Source organism: Lontra canadensis, unplaced genomic scaffold (genome assembly GCF_010015895.1).
Source record: "Lontra canadensis isolate GAN:19392208 unplaced genomic scaffold, GSC_riverotter_1.0 scaffold115, whole genome shotgun sequence".
In the NCBI taxonomy this organism is placed as follows: domain Eukaryota; kingdom Metazoa; phylum Chordata; class Mammalia; order Carnivora; family Mustelidae; genus Lontra; species Lontra canadensis.
In genome coordinates, this window is record NW_022631109.1 from 991,968 (window position 1) to 1,007,568 (window position 15,601).

Below are 15,601 nucleotides of genomic sequence, written 5' to 3' on the forward strand. Positions count from 1 at the left end.
TGTCTAAGCAGCCTGTAGATAGTTAAGGCTATAAAGTCATTGAGGACCTAAATGATGTCACACTCACTAATTGATCTAGGGATCCCTAGCATCTAGTAGAGCCCAACTCACACAGTAGGAATTTCATCAACCTCTGAAATGATGCTTGTCTAGTTTTTAACTATTTTCACAGAAGTCCTTCCTACAAAGAAAAGTTAGGGAGCACAATGCAATATAAAGTTCATTTCATTGTTTCCTAGCTCTCTTTTCTATTTTGTGTGTTCGTTTTCAGGGGAAGGCTTCTCTATTTCCTTTTTTTTTATTATTGTTAATAGCAGCCCTATTTAAGTTTGGCCAAACAATGCCCTCTGCTGTATGTGCCTAAAATAGCATGATTGCCTCGAAATTCTAATGTGGATAATGCGTAAGTTGTTCTCCTGACTTGCTTCTTCAGGTGCAACTACATGTACATCAGAGGTAGGGAGGTCTGGCTCAGCTTCTGGGTCACTCCATTGGATCAGAGCCATTAGAGAAGAGAACAGGAATTCTTATGGCAGAAAATCAAGTAATCTTCAAATCCCCTTTAAAATGGAAGAGATCTTGATCACCACATGTCTGCTTCAGGAACTCATTTGAACCATTAATTAGAAAATCAATGGGTAGGAAAAAAAAAAAAAAGACCTCTTAATTCTTTCGTCACAACCCAAAGGAACAAGATGGAATAGACAGGGGATTATGGTAGGCGGTCACAGCTCCACCTCTGTTTTCGCTAGGAAAAGTCAAATCTACTTCATGTTAGAAAAGCAGACCCAGAAATATAGCTCATGACTTGGCAAGGCTAAAAATAAAATTAATTTGTTTTTTCCTTCTTGTTTAGTCTCACATGACGCAAGAGAGATAAACATACCTGGCATGAAGTTTCTGGCTGGTTATGAATCCTTTTGATCATATTCACTTTTTGATGTTTATTATTTATGAAGAAATGAAATATAAATGACTGACTTGTTTCTCAAATGAAAGGGTGGGATTTGAGGTGTTCAGAGATATGTTTGTATTCTTATGATAGATGTTTGCTCTGTTGGTTTTGTGAAATGAATAGCCAAAGAGAAAAGCTTAAAACCTTAAGCTCCATATACTGCTTGGTATTTCATTCTTCAGGAAATGAAATCAGACTGTCCCAATTATCAGAAATGCCTACATTCTCCTTTGCACTAATATTTTTAAGTCTAGATCCTACCAATGCATAAAAACATCACTATTCTGTTTTTCCTTTTAATTCTTTCTCTTTTCTCAGGTTCAGGGCCACAACGTGATTAATACATGTTATTCTTTATCTCCAGAATTGGTCTCTTCTTATACTTTTCCTGGGGGAGATCTATGCAGTTAATACTTCCCAGATTTAGTGTAACAAGCCTTAGGAATCGAGGTGATCACAGTTCAAGAAAACATAACACACCAATAGTTCCCATTTGCTTTAGAGAATAAAGCCAACATCCCTTACTGCCTCTACCCACTAGATGCCAGTAGCACCCCCAGTTGTGAGGATCTAGTGTCTCCAGACGTTGCCAATGTCCCCTGGAGGGCAAATTTGCCCTCTTAAAAACTACCACGTTAGTGTGACACATAGGACACTCCATGATCCTGCGCCATACTGCTTTCCCAGTCTTATCTCCCACTGTTCTCCATAATACAGTCTAGGCTGCAGTCTGTTTCTGATGCTAAAAATATGCCTCCTACTTTTCCTCTTCAGAGCCTTGCTCCTGTTGTCTCCATTGCCAGCAATGTTCTATTCTGATTTTTCTGTCAAAATCGTACCCAATCTCAGAGCCAATTTTACAATGACCATTTCTATTTGACCTTCGTTAGTCTTACTGGCCGGGACTAATCTATCCTTCCATAAGTGCCTGTCATGCTAAGACTATAGCAGTTATCAACTGTGTTGGAATCTAAATGTTTGGGGATGTATTCAATCTATTTAATCATAAGCTTCTGAAAGACAGGACCTGGATGATTTCTAGGCATGCAGTAAATATTTGTTGAATTGTATTACGGAAGGTAGCCCATATTTTAATTCACAGTCAGGAGCCAGGATGATAAGCTGATTTTCTAATAACAATTAACATATGAAGATCCATTGATAAGACTCGTATGAGAACCAAAAAAGTTAAAATGGTATACAACTTAGTACAAATGATAGAGAGGGGTTCAGTAATTACTCCTTGGCCTCTCATGCACATAAAACAAAAATATAAAAATAAATTCTGAAAAAGTAGATTGCCCAAGCTCAGCATGTAAAGGTGTGATTGAAAACAATAAACTAAGTGAAAATTTCTCTTTACCATCAATAAGCTGTATCTTAAATATTATACCCAGAGTACATGGCACATTGTAACATTATATCTTTCATTGTACACACACACACACACACACACAGAAAGACAGAAGGAAAGGAAGGAAGGAAGGAAGGAAGGAAGAAAGAAAGAAAGCAAGCGAGCGAGTTCAAGAAAAGTTGGTACTTACCAACAACTTACATAACTAAGTGAAAGCTAATGGAATTAGAGATTTTTTTTTTAATCAGAGATAAAAATGTGTGTAGTATCCATCTGTGAAACTACCTAGAGGTTGGATACTCTGATATATATACTCTATCATTGTGAGAATACATGATTTAATATATGTATAGAAGGATTTAGAACAGTGCCTGGTATATAGTCAATACTGTATGAACATTTGTTGTTATATTTATGTTATTGTTATTTGTCTAGTCCCAGTGACAGCTGAAGTCCAATTATGGAGAATGACAGATACATCAGACAATTATAATCTGATGCTAAAGCAATTTGAATCATACAATTAAGTTTTCTTAGTTGATTTCTCATCAACTGCCTTATTGAATTATAATGTTTTTTTTTTCATGAAAATGCATAGTTCAATCCAAGAGCTCCTAAGAAGCTCACAAATGGATTTTAAACCATTTATGAATCTCTTGAAATTATATGCAAATTTTTGTATAAATGTGGAGATTGTATATTTTTATAGGAAGATTATTCATTGGTTTTATCATCATATTCTCAAGGAGATTTATGACTCCAAAAAGTTTAAGTTCTACATAAAAAGATTTGACAGACTGAAGTACTTGAAGTTTCTGTTATAGTTTTAGCTATAATTTAACAAACTGGCATCCTGCTTTCTATATTCATGTCTTATGTGTTTATAAGTGTGACTACAACTTTCTCATGATGAGCTACCCAAATCAAATTTCTGAGAGTATAAAATTAAGGACCGTCAGACCCCTGTCTTGAGTAGATACTTCAAGATGAATGTCCATTGGAAAAGGTCTTGGAATGCCATCTTCCCTTGTGACAGTGATCCTTGCCACATACATTAACACTGGTATTCAGGTGACAATTTGTCACTCCCTGTCATTTTTTTAAGGAATTTGTGTCAAAGTAAGAATCAGGATGCTGCATAATGAAATGAGAACCCCCCATCCCTCATTTAATCATCATTTATTCCTTAAAGGAAAATGCACTGAGATAGTGTATTATTAATTATTAATTATTAATATTTATCTCTTAGAATATTTTAGGTAGTTTTGGCTGATGCCTAAAGAGAAAATATCATGCTCATTAATATTAGTGAAGATCATTTGTATAACAGGAATGAACCAAAAAAGTAATATTCTGTTACAAATAATACAACCAAAATCCCAATAAGAATTTCCCCTCATACACACACAAACACAAAATCTATTGTTGAATGAGGTTAAACTGCAGAGATTAGACACACGTTTTAGCCTCTCAGGACACACAATAGGATGATTCTAGGCTTTCGGTTTGAAAAAGGAAATAAAAAGAAAGCAGATAAAAGAGGCTGAACATTGCAAGTTACGTTTAATCTAAGTATGAAAAATTATTTTTCTCATGACATTTTCTATCAGTCCATAGGGGCCAATGATATATTCTTTTATATGTTCATATTTTATATTAATATTTATATATTCTCATGTCTAGGTTAATGACAGGCAAGTAACTAAAGAAACTTTTGAAAATCTAACAAGTCCATCTTAACATAAGATCTTGGCAAGGCAGGTAGAGAAGGATTTGATTTCAGAAAGTTGGTAATGCAGTTAATGACCTTGTTTCCCATGCTTCCTTTGGATTGATGACTAGCTAGGAGGAGTTGATAGCCATTAACCCTCAACTGCTCATTAATCCTTAGGAAATGACCTGTGCAAGGTCATCATTGCCTTTATAGGTTGAAAACAAACAAACCAACAATAGTATCCAAAAGGCATATAGATTTTTATAATGAGTAATGTAATTTAAATTGCCATGCTTGGGAATCTGGAGAATAAATACCACATATAGAGAGTCATTCCAATTTTAAAATCACCTCCCAATGTTTTATCAAGTACTTCCCTGTTTATTCTTAAACAGTACAAAACCCAAATTTTCTAGACAGTAACCAAACACACACACACACACACACACACACACTTCCCAGGCAAAATACTAATGATGTTTGGGATTCATTTCATATTAGAATGCTGGGAAAGAGAACCATTAAAGTCCTTTCAGCTCTAATAATGTATGCTTCCAAATATGGGTACCAATACTGTGAGGGAATCTCTTCCACTTAGTAACTCCCCATCACCAATCATTTGAAACACTGTGCTGTGACAAGCCTAACATCAACAACAGAGTCACGAACCAATGCCAAACACTGTACTGAGTAAGTGTGTAGGTGGTTGAGGAGATCATTAGAAGGAAAAGCAAATTTGCAATAGGATGGAACATGGATAGGGAAGAGTGTAAGGTCTGAAGGCCTATTAAGAAATTATTTCAATAAATGAGGAATAAAAAAATGAGGGCCTCCTTTTTAGCTAATATATAGGCTGACATGACATGAAGATTTTCACATCTCTGTTCTGCAGTCCTTATGCTGTGAGACTCCCTTTGTAGTTCACCAGCTTCCTTGATTCCTGACCCACAACTGGCTGCTCTAACGCCTGTATATTTCAGACTCCCTAAAACATCAGAGCAAACCTGTCATTCAGGTCCTGGCTCCTACTGAAGACCTCTGAACAGCCACCTCCCAGTTCTCAGCATGACTCAAGAGTTTAATAAATTCACCAAAATGACCCACAAAAACCTGATAAGGAAACTCTTTTTAATTGAGTCTGTGTTTTTGAGATCTGAGCAAGGGGAGGAAACAGAGTAGACTCCTTCTGTGATTTCCAGGCAACGTCCTTTAATCAGAATGCAGATAGCAGGGATGGCCTCCTAATTGGAACTGGAGCTGGTTTCAAGTAACCTCAACACTGTTAACATTGCATAATGACAAAAGCTTGGTGATGACATGTCAGATAATGGGAATGACTGTAATCAGTGATTTCTTTGTTTCCCCCTAATGACCGCAAAAGAGGGAATTATATGGCAGATGCAGACATTTGGAAATTGGATTCTTAGTCATTTAGTTAAGGCAGTCCTCATTTTGCTTGGTGCCGTGTTACACATAGGTCATGCATATTGGCACCAAGTCCTCCTTTTTGCATAGTTCTTTTATGACAGATTTGCTCTCAGTTACCATGGAACCTTGCAACATGAAGACTCCATTCCAATATGAACAAGCTTCAGTTAACACAGTACTGTGCAAAACAAGAACTCCAAGTATTATCTGATACTCATTGGCCCAAAAAGCATCATTTTCCAAAAACATACCATGGGAAAAAAGATCAGGAAAATCCATGAAAAGCAATAAGGAACTGGATCCCCTTTGGTATATTAATGGAATATACCATTATAGTGACACGCATGCATGTTCCTATAAAAGTAGTCATTGATTAACTACTTTTTTCTTGGTTTGGAAAATGAAAATTACTTCGTGGTTGTTTCTCCACTATTTCTTTTTTTATTCTCTAAAGGATGCATCCTAGGAAGAATAAATTAAAAAAACACAAGGGGTGACAGTCAGATCCTAATACACATATCACACATGCTAGGTGACACCAGTGCAAATCACTTTAACTTTCTGTACCCTTCTGTCAAGTGAAGACAGAATGAATACCTGCTCTTCCCATGCCAAAGAAATACTGAAAACATAAGGTTTAATCAAGAATAAATGTAACAAAAAGCAAAACCCACAAAATGAGGGTAAATTATGATACTTTTGTCACTCTTACACTCCCCAGCCTCATCTTTTAAGTTGCACCTGCCATGTGAACGGAAGTGGAAGATGGATAGGGATGTAGGCAAAATTCTGAGATCGGTGGTTGGAACACTACTGCCTATGGACGAAATCTGGCTCACCACCTGTTTTTTTTTTTTTTTCAATAAAGTTTTATTGGAATACTCCTTTACCCATTCGTGTATGTATTCTCTAGTCTTTATTCTCACCTTAAGGTGCAAAATTGCGTAGCTGTGATAGACTATAAGGCTCACAAAGCCCCAGATACTTACTTACTGACCCTCTACAGAAAAAGTTTGCTGACCCTGCTCTGGAGTTTCTACAATAATTTCTTTTCTTACTCATTCTCTTCAGCCCTAAACCTGCCAAGATGATCCATTAAGGTCTATAAATAGAAATGTTAAAATTTCTATTTATATCTATTTTTTTAAGGTTTTTTTTATTTTAATTTGAGAGAGAGAGTGCACAAATCAGGGGGGAGAGGGAGAAGCAGGCTCCTCACTGAGCTGGAAGCACTATGCAGGACTTGATCCCAGGACCCTGGGATCATGACCTGAGCAGAGGGCAGACATTTAACCAACTGGGCCACCCAGGCGCCCCATGACTAACTTTCATCTCAGAAATAAATAGATTCAGTTTTACTAATTTGGCAATGGTTCCAGGTGTCACATAACATATGTGAGGAGTCCTGAGCAAAAGAGGGAGTTCCATGACACAGCGGGGTGATCTGTGGTACAATTACTTTCTCATATGTTTTCAGCACTTGGTGACATACTACAATCTCTGTCTGTCTGGCTAAGTGGCTTCAGGGACTCTTTTATTCAGTTTTTTGTTTTTGTTTTTTTTTAAACTAACCCAAAATGGAGAAAGGAACATAAAGGGAATCTTTCAAAGGCAACACAGAGTGAATATTCTAATAATAAGTCAAGCATAAGCACACAAGTAAAAATGACAAAGCTAACATCTTCTCTCCTAGTATGAGCTCTTTGAAGCCTTATGATGATTATATATTAAAGAAATATGCATTGTGATTAATCTTGTCATATGTATATACATCTACATATATACAAATATAACATATATGTATATATGGGGGAGTAACAATTATGCTTTCCAGTAATCATCTCCTGTCCCACTTTTGTCAAAGCTCTTTACTCTTTCCTGAATTCTCTAGAAGCCCACCAACATTTCTGACTGATACATGGCTTCTTTTCAGTTTTTTCCTCCCCATTTCACCCCATTCCACTAAAGCATATTGCTATGCAAAATCAATGCCTGTTCTGTCCCTGGGATTGGGAACCCTATTTCTGCATGCCCCTTTGGATCCTGGGAGAATGACCTGAAAACACGTCCTTAAGAGACAGACTTTGTAAGTACCCTCTCCTTCCTTCCTTTCCTAACCCCTGCTAAAAGTGTCTTCCTCTCACCATTTGTTGGAAAGACGGCTTAAAATCTGAAGTTGAAGCTTTAAAGCTCATGAACATAGAACTCAAATTAAGAATCACAGACTTTGAGAGTTTTAAATTTAAAGGGAACCCTACAGACTTGGGTAAAAACTCTACTTCCTCTTTCACTATATAGAGATCTGGTCAGTAACTCTGAATCTCCTTTTCCTCACCTGTAAAGTGGGCATGCTATATTTTGTCCTTCCTTTCTTATTACCAGGATAACTTTAGATAGTTTATGAATTGTGAGATGACTTATAACTTATAAAACTATACATAGTCGATAGACTATAAAGACTGATCATTTTTTTGTTTTGAACCCATACTGAAAAAACAAATAGAAAGGTGGGGGAGGGAGGGAAACAGAAAGAGTTAAAACCACAGCTCTCTGTGTGGCAGATACTCCTGTACACTTTACATACACTTTACTGAATCCTCCTAACACCTGCATGCAGTAGATGCTGCTTGTAGCTCACCCCAAATCACACAATTAGTAATTGATCTCCAGTCTGTCTTGATATGCCCTTTTACCCACTGTGCCAGATGGATACACTTTCTACTAGCTATGTTGCTTTGGAGAAGCAATTTACTCTCTCGGCGACTCGTTTCTAAAGGGAGGAAGAAAACACCACTCTTATGATGTACTGGCTGCATTATTATAACTAATCTTAATGAAAGACCATTTCTTAGAAGTGCTCATATTCATTTTGTCTTTGAGAAACCAAGACAGAGCATCTACACACTATAATCAAGGCTTTTCAACCAGCCTGTTGTGGGCTCTGGACTTCAACTACCATTTCCAGATCCATTTTTCCTTCCAGCGCACTGCCTGGCAATCAATGGATGTGGCAGGATCAACTTAGACAACCTAAATGCCAGTATCTAGCAAATAGTGCGCACACAGTAGGTACACAATACATAGTAATTTTTTTTTCCTAAATAAACTCCTTCTTTCTCTTGGAATATGATCAGCACAATGATTTTATGTTCCATTTGGAAGACTGAAAATCAGGACTGAGGAGACAAAAACATCAGTGTGGGTTGCCTAAACCAAGGAAAAACCATAGCCGGGGTGGAAATGTGGACCGTGATAGAAGCCTGTAAACTTTCCAGCTGGCAGCCAAGGGTTCCTTCTTACCAGCATGTGCTTCCTTAGTAAACTTCACTCTCAATTCTTCTCTTTTTGAAGAAAAACATTTCCAGCTAATAACACAATTACACTTAAGTATCAGAGCTCATTTTAGTATTATTGCATTTGTTAAATCTAACTGAGTCCAAATTACTTCCTCATTGCTAATAAGAGAGGGGGGAGGAGGAGCAGAGGAGGACCAGGAGGGGTTGGGGGAGGAGGAGGAGGATGGAGGAGGAGAGGGTTTCCAGGGTTAAAGGAAGAGAAGGAGACACATACACAGAGTAACAGAAAAACAGAGAGATAGCAACACTGCATGTAGCCTCAAGTCCAATGAATGTCAGTTAAACTTGCTGCGCACAGTTTCTATGGAAACCCCTTAAGTTAAGAGTGGAACACAGACATTTTTTTGGACTGAAATTCACAAGCTGTTTATTTAATTATGATGAAACATGAGACTGTTAGGGACAATACTATTATCATACTGATAGTATTTAGAATTCAACGAATAGGTATAAAATAAAAAGCTTAAAAAAATTCTAAATCATCACCTTCATGTGAATTGCACGCAAATAAAATGTATCTTGTTTTTACAGGACTTTTCACATTATTTCCCACAGGCGAACCCCAAATTAGCCAAATGACATTCATTAAAAGGGAGTTCTTCAGAGGCCTCATGCCAATTATACCCCCCATGCCCAGTGAACAAAACCAAGGTCACAGCATATTTTCAATTAAACCCAGGATAGCACCAAAGTGCAGCACAGCTGGAAAAGCAAGCACATTATTACCCCATAGATCATTTGTGAGCAATGAATAGGTCTCTGGTGTTTTTCTGTTTTATAGATATTTGAATATAAAAATAAAGAAAATAGCTTCAGATTAGCTTTTGCCTTCCAAAATAAACAACCACTTTTAGGGCATTACTCCTGTGGCCGAAAGAAGAATGATTGGAAGCCATCACTTTTCTGTCCCTGATGATTGGAAAAGGTTTGCTTAGCCTTTAATTTGGCCACAGGGAAGCATGTGATTGATGGACTCATTCATACCCTTGTTCCCTCACTAAGGGAACATGGAGTTTCCACCTACTATATATCAGGCACTGTGCTAGGGACAAGGGAGGCAAGAAGATTAAACCCCAGTCCTTAGCTTAATTATGGACTTTTTAGAAGGGAATGCATTAATTTTACTGATAAATATTTATGGAGGGACAACTACGGCTCATGGGCATTAGACTAAAGAGATCAATAAACCCAGGGCCCTGCCTTCCAGGAGATTACAACTAAATGGAGACAAAAAAGACACACAATCATAAGTCAAAGAGCAAGGAGTCAGTGCTCCTGCCTGCTACCTCACAGTACCTCGCTGTAGAGATAGAAAAACTACCTACGGATGCTGTGCTCCAGAAGAGAAATGTATTTATGGGTGTGGCATGATTGGCTGGCAGAAGACAAGGTAGACGAGGGAGCTTTGGGAATATTTCTGTAGGAGAACCACATTTTCAGATCTGTCTATGAGCCACCCAGTCTCTTATAAAATCTTTACCCCATAAGATATAACCGAAGGAAGGGACACTCACAAGAGAAATGAATCCCAAGGAGAGTCATCTCTGGTGTCAAGCTGGGAACATGAAGGCTGTCTCTAAGCTGGCAAAAGAGAAACATACAAGAAATTTGCAAAGGTGACTCAGGGAATATGTCTTTTCTACTAATCTGCAGCCTATTTTTTTTTTTTTTTTTTAATTGAGTAGTGGTTTGCAGTAGCCGGGCTTCCCACAAGTTGCTCATGCTAGCAAAGCCCGTCGTGGCTGTTATTGGGTTTGACAGTGTATAATGAGCCACTTCACATTAGCTGCTGTTGTAGTGTTCAGCATATTGTGGGAAAGATTTAGCATGAATCATCACCCACCTAGCTCTCCATTGTGGTCTCTATGCTGTAAACAGGCAACATGTTTGCCCATCTAAAAAAATAAAAAATAAAAAAGCATCCATTAGAACAATTCAGCACATTTCTGGATCTGCTGCCACCACATCACCACAGACAACACTGGTGACAATATTTATTGAATTGCCACGGTATTTTAACATTCTCCCAGGAAGAAAGCCAAGCAGCTATTTTAACCACTGGCCATTTGGAACAACGCATTCTTTAATGCCAAAGAAAAAAACGCATTTGGAATCAGAAGACCTATTGTCTACACTCGGTTCTGACTTATCAGATGTGTGACCTTCAACAAGTCACATTTTCTCTCTGATCCAGTGTCTTGACCAAAACCACCACTTAAGATCAAATGAGATAAAATATTTTGAAGATGGGTAGAAAAGAGTTAAACAGAACACAACGAATTACTCAAGTCAAATGGGATGCTCAGAGTTTGGACATAGGCATGAGCTGTGAACTCCAGTTGTTTCTTTTTCTGTAGCCAAACACAAAAGAGATGCTAACATCTCTTCCTCCTACCCATCCTGATTCCTAGTCCCTGCCTCCTTCCCACACTCACATGGCAATGGCACATTAAAAATTAGAATCTGAGCTGAGGGTCACACAGTACTTAGAGCGAAGAAATATGAAGAGACAGTGCTGGCAGTTTGCAAAGCATCATGAAGTAAACTAAAGAATCTTTAATTCCCACAAACACAGATCTTTACAGCCGAAGCTTAAACATACAGTTGGTGCAAACAGTATAAAGCGGAAACCCTGAGCAAGTCCAGATGGGTAAAGCCCACACAATTAGTAATCAAGATCAAGGGACTGACATGGATATTGAAATCACCAAGAATTCTATCAGGAGTAGGACTGGAAAGAACAGCAGGGAGGCAGGTGTTAAAATCTTCAAGGAATGAGGAGGAGTGAAGTGTGGGTCTGCTGCTGACTCCTACAAGGAGGTGTTAGCAGGTGGCCTAGTCTGATGGTGTAAGCTTCAAAGCTGGGCACTTTACTGTGATAGATGGTTCTGTGGAACACAGAATGTAAATAAATGTGCTTCTCAAACTTCAAAGCAATATACCACTAGTGAATATTACTATTATTACATAAGCAAAACTGAATATAATTAAAATTTATTTAGAGATGATCTATGGATTTTCCATTATTGGTTTTAAAAGATCTTCTTGGAAGTTTCCCCAAATCTCATGGTTTTAAGAACCACGTGAAATGTGAGTGACAAGTTAACATGTCAGGGATTTATAATAATGTGAGAGCAAGGCAGTGGGTAGCAATTAGTGTATGTAGAGGGGATAAAGAAGAGGTAGAAGAAAAAAACTCCTGCTCGTTGCTAAATCAAGTTCCCAATTCTTAATACTTATATTAGACAAAAATTAGCAGTATTTGACATAGTGAACACCCTGTCCTTTCTAAAACACTGTCTGCTCTTGGCTCCTGGGAAACCACTCTCTTGATTCTCTTTCTACCTCAGTGGCTAATCTGCTCCACCTCCATCACTGGTTGTGCCTTATTTGTCAGGCCGCTAAAACCCTGATGTGCACCAGAGCTCCATGAATGGACCTATTCTTTGTCCAGACTCACTTTCCACGTGATCCCACGGTGGCTTTAAACACCATCTACAAACATACATCTCCAGTCTGTAATGCAGACCTGCACATCTAATTGCTAACTCAAAACCTCCACGTGGACGCATCGAAAATTGATCTGTCCAATATAAAACCCTTGATTCCAACTCAACCTCCACCCCCAAGGAAGACTTTTCTAATAGCAACTCCAGTCACCCATTAATTCATTCATTCGACAAAAAAATTTAAGTTCCTATCATATGCCAAGCACAGTTCCAGGGATCATCGTCCTAGTAATTCAGACCAAAGTCCCCTTGAATCTCCATTTTTTCCACCTCATCCTCACTTTTGCATCCTGTTGTATCTATAACCTATCACCTTTACATCTTATTGCCTATACCTTGGGAATCGTGTGTACCAAGAGTCTTGTCGCCTCTCTTTCCCGCCACTGCAACATCCTAGTCCATTCCCTATCGCATGATTGAGTTATTCCAATAGGCTAGTCCACTGTCTGATGTCTTCGCTTCTCTGCGTGCACCCCCCTCGGTTTCTTCTCCACACAATGGAGTAAAGTTTAGAGTCAACTTTAGAAGTTTTTCCGAGCATGAAATGAGGTGATGTCCATAAACCACTAAGCCTGGCGTATTGTAAGCTCTCAAATAACAGGAATGGTTACTGTTATCTGAGAGAGTTTCAGTCATTGTTTACTACGAACTACTCTACCGACCTGGGGAGTGACTAAACAATTTACCCACTTTTATAAAATGAGTGGCTGGGGCTGAATATGGTACTCATCCCCAAATACAGGATCATGCTTAGACATGAGAAAATATACCACCTTGATCTTTTACTTAGCACCATAGACACAAGATTGGTAACAAGAAAGATGGTCATGAGAATCTTACCTTTTGCTTTTCTATGTATAATAAAATTATAGATTAGATGATGGATCTAATATAGATTAGAAAATTGTCTCATATACATTATCCCATCTGGCCTTCACAGTTATGGCAGGTAAGCAGAATAGATTATATTTTTCCAATTTGCAGATGAAATGTTAAAGTATAAGGAAGTTAAGTAATGGGATGATATTTAAGAGGAATAAAACTGATGTGATAACGATTAATACAAGAAGCTAAGCATTTAGAGCTCTAGGCTAGTGGTCTGCCCAATACATAATGTTTCAAAATGAACATGTTAAAGGGTGGAAGGAGGTACTTATGCCATTAATTGTTCCAAGGTTCTCAAAATTTGTAGGAACTTACTCCCTCCCCCTCCTCAGAGAGGGGAGGAAGGGAACTGAGGGAGCTCCACACCCAGCATGGAGCCTGACATGGGGCTCGATCTCGCAACCCCAAGATCGTGACCTGAGCGAAAATCAAGATCTGGATGTGTAACTGACTGAGCCACCCAGATGCACTGGAACTTGCTTGTGTGTGTGTGTGTGTGTGTGTGTGTGCATGTGTGCGCTTTTTAAACACATTGCACTATGTGGGAATAAAAAAAGAATATGCATTGAGCCATTATCAATGATTGTGTTAGTCATCCACATTGTACTTGCCTACCTCTGTGTCTTTCTGCATCATTAGACTACAGGCCTTGCTGGGACAGGCACTATATTTCATTTTATGTGCATGCATAACCCAGTTACTGCCATTTAGTACATGTTCAATAAATGTTTCTTGACTAAGCAAATGAAATAGCTTATTTGGTTATATCAGAAAGAACCAACTGAAAGTACACCCGGAATCTGAATCACACAATTCATCTGTATGATTAGAATGAAAGGCCCAGTCAAAAACTGTTGGTAACAATGATTTCATATGGTTCAAACTACAGTTTTCAAAGAGGGACAGTGATTTTGGAAATGTCCAGTTTGCCAACCACATTTCAGGAATTTATGGAAATCCTTTTCAGCTTACTTCTAGTTATAGATACGTTCATGTACCAACCAAGGGAAAAAGAGCCAACAATTTTATTTCACTGGGAAGTCTTCTAACTTCAGACCTTCAAGCTGTGGCACAGTAATTACAAACAAAACCAGAATAAGTACATTTGGTACCACGCTATAAACGGTTCATTCTCTATTGATCACCTGTGGCAGGGAACACAAGCACAGAGCAAAGAAGACACTTGCTCTGCCATTGCCTTAAAATCCAATAGTACAGCCATTTGTACATCATGGAAAATTAAGATGTCCATGTTGTTTTCTCTTAATAAAGCTGCTCAAATATTATTAATTTTCAATAGTTCTATTCTGACTCATTCCTTTGTCATCTGACTTGCCCACAGAGAGAATTAACCACTTACTTATCATTTTGTCCATAGTGCTCTTCATTATACCACTTATCACCATGTGAGAACCAACACTGTATGCCTATTAATCAACTGCCACTGTAGAACACTGTGCTGAGCATACACAGAAAATAAAAGTTTTAAATTAAAGTGAAGTGAGTATCTGAAGTACAGACATGGTTGAAAATATATATGCTACTTAATATCACTATAGCGGCAATGGTACCCTAGTTTAACACTGGAGATCAGGATGTGTGGGAATAGGAGATGGTACAACAAAAGTGTCCTTGATCTTCAAATAACAGCACCAAGTCAACCTCCTGCTCTAACCGATCTAAATCTATGCTCTGAAAGGACACATGATAGCTGTGGTCTGTGTAAATGTGACATTTATCTTCATGAGTGTAGTGATGAAGAATGGATCAGGACCGCCACAGTCATGAGTGACTTATCCCATCTCTCCTCACAAGTGAAGATAAATGACACAAAATATCAACCACCATACATTATATATATTTATTCCACATTTTTACTCCCAAGACACAAACATACAGGAGGCCTTTTCCTCAACCTGATTGTTTTTCATTTTCAAAATATACAGCTAACAATAACAATAGAGAACCTCTGGGAAAGTCAGAGGCAATGAAAAATGCTGAAATGACTTCTACAGGACAAGCTATATGCTTTGAGAGGTTATGTCAAGACATCTTATCTCTGGGAACTCTAAAACGGCTGCAAAACTCCAAATAGGATTTCCACCAGTCTCTGACTGCTGTCATTAAGTTAATGTTATGAGAAAGTCACAAAGACCCTCCAAGGATACTACATTAGATTACTCCCCCACCTGTGGAAAATTCACATAGTGACAGTTCTAAGAGAGTAGCTTCCAAGATCTCCAGGTCATATATATTCTGGTTTACTGTGTTCTCCAGTGATATTCATTATCCTCAGATGATGCATTCCTTAACTTCTGAGTTGGATTAGGATGACCTCATTAAGCTTCTTAAATTGCTGGTAAGATGGACAGGATACAAAAGACTAAATAATGGCATCAT

General features: G+C 38.1%; 1 protein-coding gene across 8 annotated transcripts in view; it reads right to left on the reverse strand.

Moving 5' to 3' along the window:
• Positions 1-15,601, reverse strand: part of LRRC4C (leucine rich repeat containing 4C) — a 1,149,700-nt gene that overhangs the window by 11,958 nt on the left and 1,122,141 nt on the right. For 3 of the 8 annotated variants that reach the window (XM_032840672.1, XM_032840674.1, XM_032840676.1), the window contains one exon: positions 10,322-10,388. The exons of 3 other annotated variants lie outside the window; for them this stretch is intronic. The gene's annotated coding sequence lies outside the window, so the exon portion shown is untranslated. Of the gene's footprint in view, positions 1-10,321; positions 10,389-10,650; positions 10,703-15,316; positions 15,319-15,601 lie in introns of all 8 variants that reach the window. 2 more of the 8 variants (XM_032840673.1, XM_032840675.1) reach the window with 2 other exon arrangements.